The following is an 11,773-nucleotide window of genomic DNA, read 5'->3' as shown; positions in this document are numbered from 1 at the left end:
AGAACCAAAATCAGTAGAAGGAAATTGTGGTGGAAGAGAGGTGTACCAGTGGGACTGAGCAATAGCAGGGAATTTGTGGGGATCCTTCAGTAGAAACGACCATTATATTGAAAAGTGAGTGAACCATGTTAATTAAAGAATGCTGCTGGCAGCTTTGGGTGATTTCCCAAATGCAGGTTCATATTGCCATTGTCTGCATTCGTCTGCAGACTTTTGGAGGTAAGGAATTGGTGAGGGGAGAGAGGGTTGCATTGAGGCATTACTAACTGGAAAATGTTCTTAATTGTGGTGCTTACTTCTTTGATCATTCCCCTTTGAAACAACCTGAAAAAAAAAAAACCAAACACAAAACCCCACACAAACATCTTGCATTTGTGCTACTTGCTCAAGAGAACAAATGAAATCACAATCGTGTACTGACTAAATAATTCCTAGTTTGGGATATTAATAAGGGCCTTTAAATTGCTATAATTCCCTCATCTATGCTAGAATGGAGATTTTTCTTGGTAATTTAGAACTTAATCATATATAGAATGTGTACAGACATTAATTTGCTAGACAATGAGCATAATTGAATTTTCTTTCAAAAAAATATATGGTAAGGCAAATCTATGCTTTTATAACCAAAATGGAGGAAAAGAAACATGTAAGTTTTCAACTAAACGTTCGTGACTCAGTTCGAACTGATTTTGGGAAAAGATTCAAATAATCTGACATGGATATGCATCCTCAGTTATGAAGTTAACTTTGCGAACCAGAAAGTTCTAGCTTTGGGGGAGTGGGTTAGAGGAGCGGTCAGTGGACTGGCGTACATGATGACAGCCTGACCATGACTTTGAGCTCATGAAGGCCTCCAACATGACCAGAGAGGCACAGGGTTGAACTCATCAGTATAGCTTTATATGATTCCCAGGAGTTTGTTTCATTTCAAAAGTATCAGGAAGTTTGAGTCACCCAACATGCTTTGCTGAGAGCTAAAAAGCCATGTTCTCTAGACCTCAAGATTGAGAGGGCGGATGAATCTAGCGATTGGTAGGTAACGTGATCTGCCTTTTGTAGCAAGCCAGAAGCCAGATGTCCCCTCCCCTTTGATCTGAATAACACTTTAGGCTGCAGACAATAAGATTGGTTTTAAATTTATTGTCTCTTTGATTTCTGCATTCTAATGCTTTTTAAATTCTTTACACAAGACAGGGCTATATATAGGCAACTGGGGTGGTTCAATGGAGGCCAAAAAGAAAAAAAAATATGCCAGTAGCTTTTGAGGAGTGCAGAGCGGAGCCTTGTGCATATTTCTCTGCAAGGAAACAAAGATGATACTTGGGGGCACGAACTTTTTCGTTTCCAGTTGTATTACTCCAAAATGAAGTTTCCCATTCCTGTTCCAGCGAGATTTGTGAAAAGTTCTTTGCAGAACACCCCCCTCTCCCCGCCCCCAGCTAACTGCTATAGCAAAAGAATCCAATGTAAGCGAAGGAACCTAAATCAGAATGCCTTCCTTTTTTAAGCCCTCCGTGACCTTCACCCCAGTTAGCGTTTCATTCCTGCCCTTGGTACGCAGCCTGGTGGAGGCAGTCAGCGGAGGCCCAGAGCTTGAGTTCAGTAGTCCTGTTGACCGGGGAGATGCAAACCTCACCCGCTAGAAGTTACATGGCATTTGGGAATCTTTTACTTTCAATTACTACTAAGTGAACAATAGTGACTGGGCACTCAATCAATTGGGGGAAAACATTTAGCCCAGTTCCTTCCCTCAAGGAGGTCAAATGCGGGACAAATTGCCCCAAGAAGGCAGCCTGTTCTGAGAGGAACACCAGAGGATGGCAGGAACAGGGGTTCAAGGCTCAGTGAGTTTCCAGTAAAGCTCTGTGACTTTGAGGAGGCATGGCTTCCACTCATCTCTGTTTTCTCTTCTGGAATATTAGGTGAACTCATACTGACCTAGCATTATACTAGATTAAAAAGCCTTGCCCAGTCAGATCTTGTTTGAGCCCAATAATCACCCTGTGAGGCAGCCAGGCAACACTGTGCGTATTTCAGGATGAGGAAGTTGAGCTAAAGGATGAAGACTTGTTGGGAGACTCATTACCAGTTTGAGACGAAGGCAAGACTGGCACTCAGATCTCCTGACACCTTCTCCCCAGCTCTGTGCACTTAACAAAACCCACCCAGCCTCCCATCCTGTGAGTCAGGAGGACCAGGAGGGTTTTTATCTGTAAGAAGGGTTTGCAAAGTGATTACAGCAGAATTCTGATTTCTTCTCCCCAAGAATCCCTCTGAACTCCTCCCAGAAGGAAGGACAGCTGCAAAAGGACTCGGGAAGGTGAGGAATTACGAAACAGCAAAGGCTGATTTTTTCCCATGGGCGCACCGTGGCAGCGTGGGAGTGGAGTCCCTTTGAGTCAATACATCCATCAGATTTTCCAGTTCTTTTTCAGTCATTTCCTTGGATATCAGGTATTAGGCCCTAAATGCACTTCTTTCTGCTTTATGGTTATGAAATAAGAACAATGGCCACAGCTGAAGCTTTAAATCAGATGGGGATGCCCCCAAGACAGGCTCTTAGAAACCTTAGTCAGGAAAGGCTGTGCAATTGGGAGCCAAAGCAGACCCTCAGCACGGCTAATATCCAGGTCTCGCTAATACTTTGTCCTCTGTGGTCCATGGTCACAAAGCACTGTACTAGATATTTTTTAAAAATATGAAGAAAAATATAAGACCCACTCTGTATACCCAAGAGCATTACAGACAAAATGGTAGCAAGAGCACTTAAAAAAAATCTGTGGTGTCAGCAGTTACAGGATGATATTTGAATAGGTGTACATGGAGATAGACTCTCAGCAGTCATGGGACTGTGGATGTGGCTGACTTCATCTTCCTTGTGGCGGTCTCTTAAAGTGACTGCTTACTGAGACCTGGGGCCCACTTTCTTCTCTGCACGTTCATCCTATTCCAAAAACCTTAGGATTCAACCCAGCTGAATAAAGACCTCCATTGTATTGAATGAATGCCAAAGAGGTTTTAACTGTATGATCCAATTATTTTAGATGGTCTGATAAAGAACCGTACAGGGACTATGAAATTTTATTCCAAAAAACCAGAACCTCAATTTGTACTCAGTTGCAGACATGCAGTTCTGTTTCCCAGTCTGGCAGATGCAATTGGGTACCCACAGTGATGAGGGCTGGTCTGCAGGTGGCACAGTGCTGTGGGCAGTGAAATGGGGTGCTTCCTTGGATTCCGCAGGAGGGAAAGATCACGGCTAGGGACTGAGATTGGTATTTCAGTGTGGCCTTTCCAATCCTGGGATCCCAATGTGCACAGGAATGCAAAGGAGCCTGGAAACTCCATTGCTGTCCCTTGGCCTCGCCCAAAGCAAACCGTGAGCAAGGGCGCCAGGGGACCCCACTTAAATGGAAATCATCTGCTCTACATAGCAGCGGATATTTAAAAATGAAAAAGTGTTAGGAATATTCCAGTCCTACTGTCTTATAATGCACAGCAACTTGTTCTTTCTAAGGTGCTACTCTGGTATCTTTTGATTCTTCCAATCTTGTGAGATAGGGAGGAGTGAGTGCACATTTGGCAGACTGAGAAAGGAAGATCCTAAAGGGTCCAGGGACTGGCCTAAAGTCACAGAGCAGAGCTGTGACAAGGACTCAGCCGCCCAATGCAGAATTTAGTGCTTTTCAAATTATTTGTGTATTTTTGGCCACATAGTCTGATCTGCATTAGTCCCCGAGGCTCCCTGGGTTGGAATGACATTGTGGCTTCTGTGTTTTGTTTTGTATTGGTCCTTTTAAACATTTCCTTTCTTCATCATGCTTTATCATATGAAGACAGAAAAATACACAAAAACAAAGTTTATTGAGTTATTCATAAACAAAAACCTTTGTAATATTGCTGGCACTATGGAGACCTTTTGTGGCGCTACCTAGGCGGCTTTGTGGCTGTGAGACAGGAGCCTGTGTTTAGGAGGGCTCCACACTCGGCTTAATGCTCTGCTGCCAGTATTTTGAAATTGTTCATCATCTGTGAATAATTTTTCGTTTTGCACTGGGCCTGTCAAATTATGTATCGAGTCATGCTCCTACTCAATCACGTTTTCTCCCCCAAAATGACCATTATCCTAATTTTTATGATAGTCCTTTTTCTCTATAGTTTTATAATCTCAGTATGCATGTGCAAAGATGATAATTTTTGTTTTTGAATTTTATATAAATGAAATATATGGAATATTATGTTATATTTCAGTAAATATTTTTTAAATTTTTTTATTGGTTTTAGAGAGGAAGGGAGAGGGAGAGAGAGAGATAGAAAAACTAATGATGAGAGAATCCTCTATCGACTGCCTCCTGCACACCTCCTACTGCCAATGGAGCTCCCAACCCGGGCATGTGCCTTGACCAGAAATCCAACCATGACCTCCTGGTTCATAGGTTGACGCTTAACCACTGAGTCACACCAGTGGGGCAGTAACTCTTTTTCATGAGACTTACCTATGTTATTTGTCGCTGTCATTCATTTGGCCTCATTACTGTATGACATCTGATATGTAAATATCTATCACAATATATTTTTTATTTATTCTACTTTTGATGGAAACCTAACTCATTTCCAGTTCTGGTTATTATGAATCAGGCTGCTTTAAACATTGTTGAATGTGTATCTTTGCACAAAACTGCTTGCACTCCCGTTTAGCATTTATCTATGAAGGAAATTGCTAGATCATGAAGTGTTTGCTCAGCTTTAGTAGATAATGCCAAACTATTTTTCTAAAGTAGCCATCTCAGTTTACATTCTCTCCAACAGTATGAGAATTTCCTTGTTCTGCATCCTCACCAATGCTGGGTATGGACAGTCTCTTTAATTTCAACCATTCTGGTGCATACAGGGTGGGGCAAAAGTAGGTTTACAGTTATGAGTACATGAAACAGAGTTTATTCTTGTATTATTATTTTTTAATGATTGTGTTATTTTCCATACAAACAACTATAAACCTACTTTTGCCCTATCCTGTAATCACAGTGATATCTCATTGTGATTTTAATTTGGACTTCCTGATCAGTAATGAGGTTGAGTATCTTTAAAAATGTATTGCCCACTTGGATATCTTTTATTTAGTTTCTTGTTGATTCTTTTATTACATTATTTGGGGATCTTTTAGTATGAATTTATACTAAAAGTTCTCTATGTATTCTGATGGGAGTCCTTTATCAGGCATATGTATTGCAAATATCTTCACATGGTCAGTGCCTTAGAGATATTTTTGGATGAAGAGAAGGTCTTACTTTTAAAATAGTGAAATTTATCTATCTTTATGGTTGATAATTATCTGTGTACTTGAAGAATGTTTTAATCCTTAATAGAATATGATGAGAGTGACTGTGTATGAGTTCTGGGCCTTAGTCAAAAAAGCATAAATGTTTCACCTTGGATCACTCAAGCAGCCTCATGGAGAGGCACTGAGGCCCCCAGCCTAGAGCCAGCACCAACTCAGCAGCCAAGTGAGTCAGCCATATCCCAGCCCTATTCAAGCATTCCAGATTTCAGATGATTATAGACCCAATGGACATATTACTACAACCATTATAGATTCCAAGTGAGAACTGCCTTGTTGAGCTCTTCTCATACTAATAAAAACCACGAAAAAGAAGTGATTATTGTTGATTTAATCCACTTAGTTTTAGGGGTATTTTGTTATGCAGCAAGTGATAAGTAACATAGTTACCATCTCTTACCATTCTTCATCACACAATGATGGGCATGAAGCAAATGCTACTTTGGGGAGACTGACTCAGAGGCAGCCAAAGCCATGCAGGCATCCATGCAGGCATCCATGCAGGCCGGGCCAGGGCAGGCAGGCCAACTTTCAAGTCTTTTATTTCAACGAATACATCACAGCCAGGGGAAAAGTGGCAAAGTCCAAAGTAGAATATTTAGCCTTAGGAATTTATGGCCTATTAGTTGGACCACCAGCAAACACAGGCTATTTAAAGAATAGACAAAAAATGTATACGTATAAATTCAACAGGTATCACTACGCTCAGCAAAGGAGAGTAAGCCTTGGTGTTTTCCTAAGGTGGGTTGATATATTTCCTAGGTCCCTATGATACACAGGCTTCCACTCTCTCCTAGGAACTCTAATTCAGAACACAACTTTAATAATGGTTTCTACAAACTCTTAGGATCATTGGGTCCCTTATTTTCCACCAACAGCTCTAGAGCATGTCTCTATAAGGGAATATGGAAGAAGACAACAATTAATGTGGTAAATGAGTTGAGCCTCTGGGAGGGCCTTTGGTCTTGGGGGTCAAAAGATTGGGATTCTAGTTTTGATATGTTCACTAAATGTGAAGTCTCTTGAACCTCAGTAGTTTTTACTCTGTGAAATAGATTTTATCCAATGTCTAAAGAAACTCTATGACTATAATTTAGAAGATTTTCTAGTGATAAAATGTCTCCCCAGATAATAATTCTGTCTGTTCACTAAATGTCAATATCTTCTTGGGCATATCTCAACAAATTTCTAGAACTCAGGAGTGCATGACATTCAGGAGGACTGAACAGACTAATCAATTAAAAAATAATCAAGGGGTGTGGGGGGTGCGGGAAGAGACTGGGTAAAAATCATACACTTATGAATGAGGACAGTGCGGTGTGGGGTAAGGGCAGAGGGTGGGGTGGGAACCGGGTGGAGGGGAGCTATGGAGGGAAAAAAGAGGAACAACTGTAATAATCTGAACAATAAAGATTTAATAAAAAATAATCACACTTCTATTTAAACAGAAGTGTATTCTGCTGGAAGTATTTTAGTTTTTTTGTTCATAAATACCTACAAGTGTCATATCATTGCTTGAAAAGAATTTGTACCTTGTGCTGAGCGCTGGACTACAATACCACATTCTGTTCTTTCCCTAGTATATTATTTACCAATCCACAACTTGAAGTCACCAATCCCTGTGGTTCTCCTCCCACTCACCCCATCTTAAGTAATACATGTTTAGGTAGTGTTGCTTTTGGGTCAGCTTAGCTGAGACAATGCCTGGCTGGGTTGTGTGTTTGATGTTAGCCTTTTATGCCTTGGCAGGTTGGCCATGGCTGGTGGGATGGACGGGGCAGAAAGAAGGAAATATGAATGACAGGTTTACTGAGACCCAGCTCTTGCAGCTCAGTAGTAACGCGGAGCTTGGGCAGCAATGGAAGTTAGAAGTGACTGGTTTCTTGAAGGTAGAGTACTGTTGGAATACTTTTCCAAAATGCCTCCTGAAAATAAATCTGCACTGCACACCAGACAGACATGAAACCAAGATTTATTAAAATACCCTTAGCATATTTACCATCGGAAGCAATGAATGCAGTTCTCTGCAAATTCCAAAAAAATAGAGTTCTATCTCTTAAAACAAATTAACAAAGGTATCAATAGATTAGAATAAATATAACCTATCATAGAGATAGAATCCTTTGAGTAGACAATCTACATTTTTCTAACCAATATATACTATGTACAAAAATACACTTGATGTGGTAACCAAGTAATGTCAAGGAGGAAAATATACATATATACGCACACACATATTTTCATTATGTACAATCAATATTGGTTCCTTCACCTTTTCTTTTTAAAAATAAATACTTCATTTGGTTGCAAGTGACATTTACAAATTCAACTAATGAGCATTTCCAGCGCTGACAAAATTAAATAGGCAAACAAATGAGAAATACATATTTTTAAAAAATTTAAAGGAAAAAAATACCTGAATCCAATTAGCTTATTACAGTAAAAATATCCAAGACCATGTCATGTAAGGTTTCATGTCATGTAAGTTTTCATGTCTTTAAAGTGCCGCCTCACTTCTCAAACTGCCTTCATTATTGCTTAAAATCCTTTAAGATGACTGCTGCAGATTGGTCCTAATATACTTCCAGGTCAAATGTTTGACTATCTGGGACCTGCTTATACTTTCTCTTTATGCCCTTTCAAGCGTGTCACAGTTACTGCTGATCTGAAAACCACGACAAATTGTCAACGTCTGATCCCGATGCACGGAGATGTTTGAATAGTGAGCAGTAAGAATGGAGTGGCAATAAGAAGCCCATGATTCAAAATGTTTGTACAAAACTGAAGCAGTGTGTCCAGTAGCACTGAAAAGGTATTTGAGCTTCAAAAATTCAGTCATAGGCAGCATAGCTGTACTGATTTGTAATTTATCAAAAGAATGGTCCCAGTTAGACAGTTTTAAAGTAAAATCTATGAGAAATTGAGGACGAGAACAACCCTCCCCCTAACCTTCTTAAAATAAAATAAAATGAAAAAGAAATGTATTTTCCAACCTTTTTATGGACTTTTCCCTCTTTGCCTAAGTGATGAGGTGATGCTGACATTAACAAGAGGCAGTCATAGTAGTGTGTCTCACTTGGTGACAGAGGAGCGCCCTGTCCAAAGGCCTGGGAAGCGGAGCACTGGGTGTGAGAGGAGGGAGTGAGGGCTCAGGGAGACACTGGGCTGTCTGTGAGGCAAAGGGGTAAAAAGCTGGGTCCTGGAAAAACGGTAAAGTGAGAAAAAAAATAGCTGCGTGGTATGAAGGAAGGGGAGGCCACAGTACTGAAAGGAGAAAACAGAAATGAAGCTAGATGCCAAAATGACTTTAGGACAGGCACAGAGAAAAGAGAAAGATCCCTGGACCACCAACCCCTGGCAATGACTCTGAAATTGAATGACATTATTTCAGCAGGCACAGGCCAGTTTCATTAGGGTACTGACCTATATGAGACACGGGGACTCCCATTTGCCTAATACAGATTTCTTAAGCTGCCATTGGTACAACCATGGCGAAAATGACCAGCTCCCTAACAATGCAATGCATCAGCCAAACAGTGCACCCTGGCCTTGTTCAAATTTTCCTTCTTCCTTGTCACCTGTTCTTCCTCAGCCCATGGCTTGCAACCTCACAAGGTAGAATGAACACACATAACTGCATGGATCCCGTGCATTTTAAGAAAGCAGTGTCCATTTTAAGAAAGGGTGTCACTAAGAAAATTAAACGTTTAAGACGAGATAATTTACATTTCTGTTAGGCCTGATTTCTATTAGGATGCTGACTGATTTCACTTAGGTCTGGGCATGCAGGCCAGTGCTGATTTTCCAGGCCAAAGCACGATTCCTTAAATCAAACTCCAGGGGCACGCTGCTCCCCACAGTAGTCTAAATTAAAACTCAATGAAAGAAAAGACTATAATGAATCAAAGACATGTTTTGTCTAAAGAGTCTTAAAAATTATTCCATTTCTCATTTTAAAAGTTTCTGCCTTTTTAGAATTATCTCAGATTGTTTCTTTAAAGAGAAGTCCTTTTTAAAATGCTCATATTCTTTGAAGATTATATATTCGACTAACAGTAGAGTCATATTATTTGTGTTCTGAGAAATTGAAGAACTGCAGAATTATAAAAGTAATTACTTGGAATAGTCTGATTCCTCTGGTAGACTAAAAAATCCTGGGTGTGTCACCCTGGGCAGATAGGAGAATTGTCAGTAGACTTACCCCTCACTCATAGATTTGTTTCCACAGGAAATGGATATTTTTGGAGAAATATGCAGAGTGGAATCTCAGTGGGACCGAGACCACCTTCTTTATGTCTTGATGGTCAGATGTGGAGAGATAAGACTATAGCTAGGGACCAATTGCCAAGGAGCAAGGGAAAAAAATTAGCTATTTATAGTTCACTTAAACCTATCTAAAATGTAAAGATTTTGAATATCTTTTTAGTCTATTATTGGAAAGAGTAGTATACTTTTTGTATGCTATACACCCATTTTTATATGTCTCACAGAAGGAGACCTGGAATTCAAAGTTCATCCCAAGAATTCTCAGAGAGTTCATTCCTGAACGCATCTATCATCCAGGTCGTGGGGAGGGAGAGAGTAATTTCCCTGTACACTCAGTACTCTATGGGAATAGCTTTCATTTGGGAAGCTGACTGATTGGTAAATAAAATTATAGTTGTTCCATGAGAAAGAATGGAAGTACGCCCTAAAAGAGAACAAGAAAGGAAAGCAGGTACTACTTTGCCAAAGATGTTGACAAGCCACCATGAATGCACACCTGAAAACACTTGACTTCTTCATTGCTGAGCATAATGCATTGGCAGCTCACACTATATACGGGGAAGAATTATTCACTATCTTCTTAGACATTTTTATAGTTTCAAAGACAAAGAGCCCCTTGGTGCCTTGGTGTCTGTACAGACAGAATTTAGAAATGCTCAGCCTACAAAACAGCCAAGGTCTGGTAGCAGGCTGTTTACTCCAGGGGGAAGAATGCCAGATTCTTTGGAGGTGAATTTCTACAGGAAACTATGGGCTCTTTTGCATTTTGCAGGTCCAATGCTATAGAATTTCACATAAAACATTTTTTTTAAAAGCCCATAGAAGTTAAGTATCTGGATCAGCTTTTAGAAAAAGAGGCAGACTGGAGGTTCTTAGTATTGAGGGAAAATTAAAAAAACAAACAAACAGAAAATTATATAAACATAGATGGAATGTAGAAGAGTAAATTAATGGCTTTAGCTTCCATTTCCATATAAAAATTGAGATTAAGTCAGTCGTTCCCAGATCATAGAGTGGAGAAGAAATTCATGAACAAGCACTTCCTAGATATAATATGCAATAAAGCCTGGAGTTCATTTGAACTGCTGACTGAAGTGAGTCATCATACCAGAGAAAGGAAGGATGAGAGGGAAAAGGTCCTCTATGTTACAATCACCAGGCTGGTTGGGAGAGGGGCTGGGGATAGAGGGGAAATGAATCCAATAAGCTCCATCTGAGGACAGCTAACCTACTGCATGAGGCTTGATTTGCTTCCCTGATCTCTGCATTGGTAGAAATTTCCCAGAGACTTAAGAGACAGAGTGAGCTAGCTGCCATTTTAATATCTGTATGCTCTCAAGTAAGTTGTCAACCACACAATGGGCTTCAAGTTGGACATATTAGAACTCTCTTGAATTCACTACTGCCCAGCAAAGCATTGATCGGGAGGAGGGTTTGTTAGAATGCCCATTCCTTGGGAGGGAAATGAAGAATTGTGAAACTAACATTCAATGCTTTTGACAAGGTGTCAACAACTGGTGGGTATGCAGAAAAGACACAAAATGGGCTGCTCAGTCCCATACAGCTGTTATGGAGCCTAGTCATGCCTGGGTTCAATTTCTAACATAGTTGTACATACTGACATGTGAGCCTAAAAGAGCCAGGTATGCCTAGGACCTGTTTCTAAAGGTGCTTTTCTCTAAGTGACTTCTGCCCCAATTACAGAGAAGGTTCCAAGCAGCTGGACTGTTTCTCTGTACAGCTGGAAAATGGACATATATCCAACAAGTTATTTGCATTTTGGAGGGGCTAAAAATGATTCCTACTTTTCAATTCCTACTACATACTATTAGGTTGGCCACACGGACTTGTTTCTCTTATGCTGCAGATTTCTTTATGATGACAAAGTAGCTGACATGAATGGAAGTTCATGTCTTTATTGAATCCACTCTCTTCAGTGGTAATGTTCCTGAAGGTACAATATGTAATATGTGAAATGTGATAGTCATGGTCTTCTGGATGTTCCATGCATTTATAAACTGCTCTTAAGAAAATCCAGAATAAGGAAACTTAAATGGTTTAGCATTTCTACAACATGACACTTCTCCTTCTACATGACTTTTTCAAAATTAACTCACTGAATTTCACAGTATGCTCATTTTTTTTAATAATTTAGGAACCAATAAATTA

This window comes from Myotis lucifugus, unplaced genomic scaffold (assembly GCF_000147115.1).
Source record: "Myotis lucifugus unplaced genomic scaffold, Myoluc2.0 scaffold_38, whole genome shotgun sequence".
NCBI lineage: Eukaryota > Metazoa > Chordata > Mammalia > Chiroptera > Vespertilionidae > Myotis > Myotis lucifugus.
Note: the sequence above shows the minus strand (reverse complement) of the source record.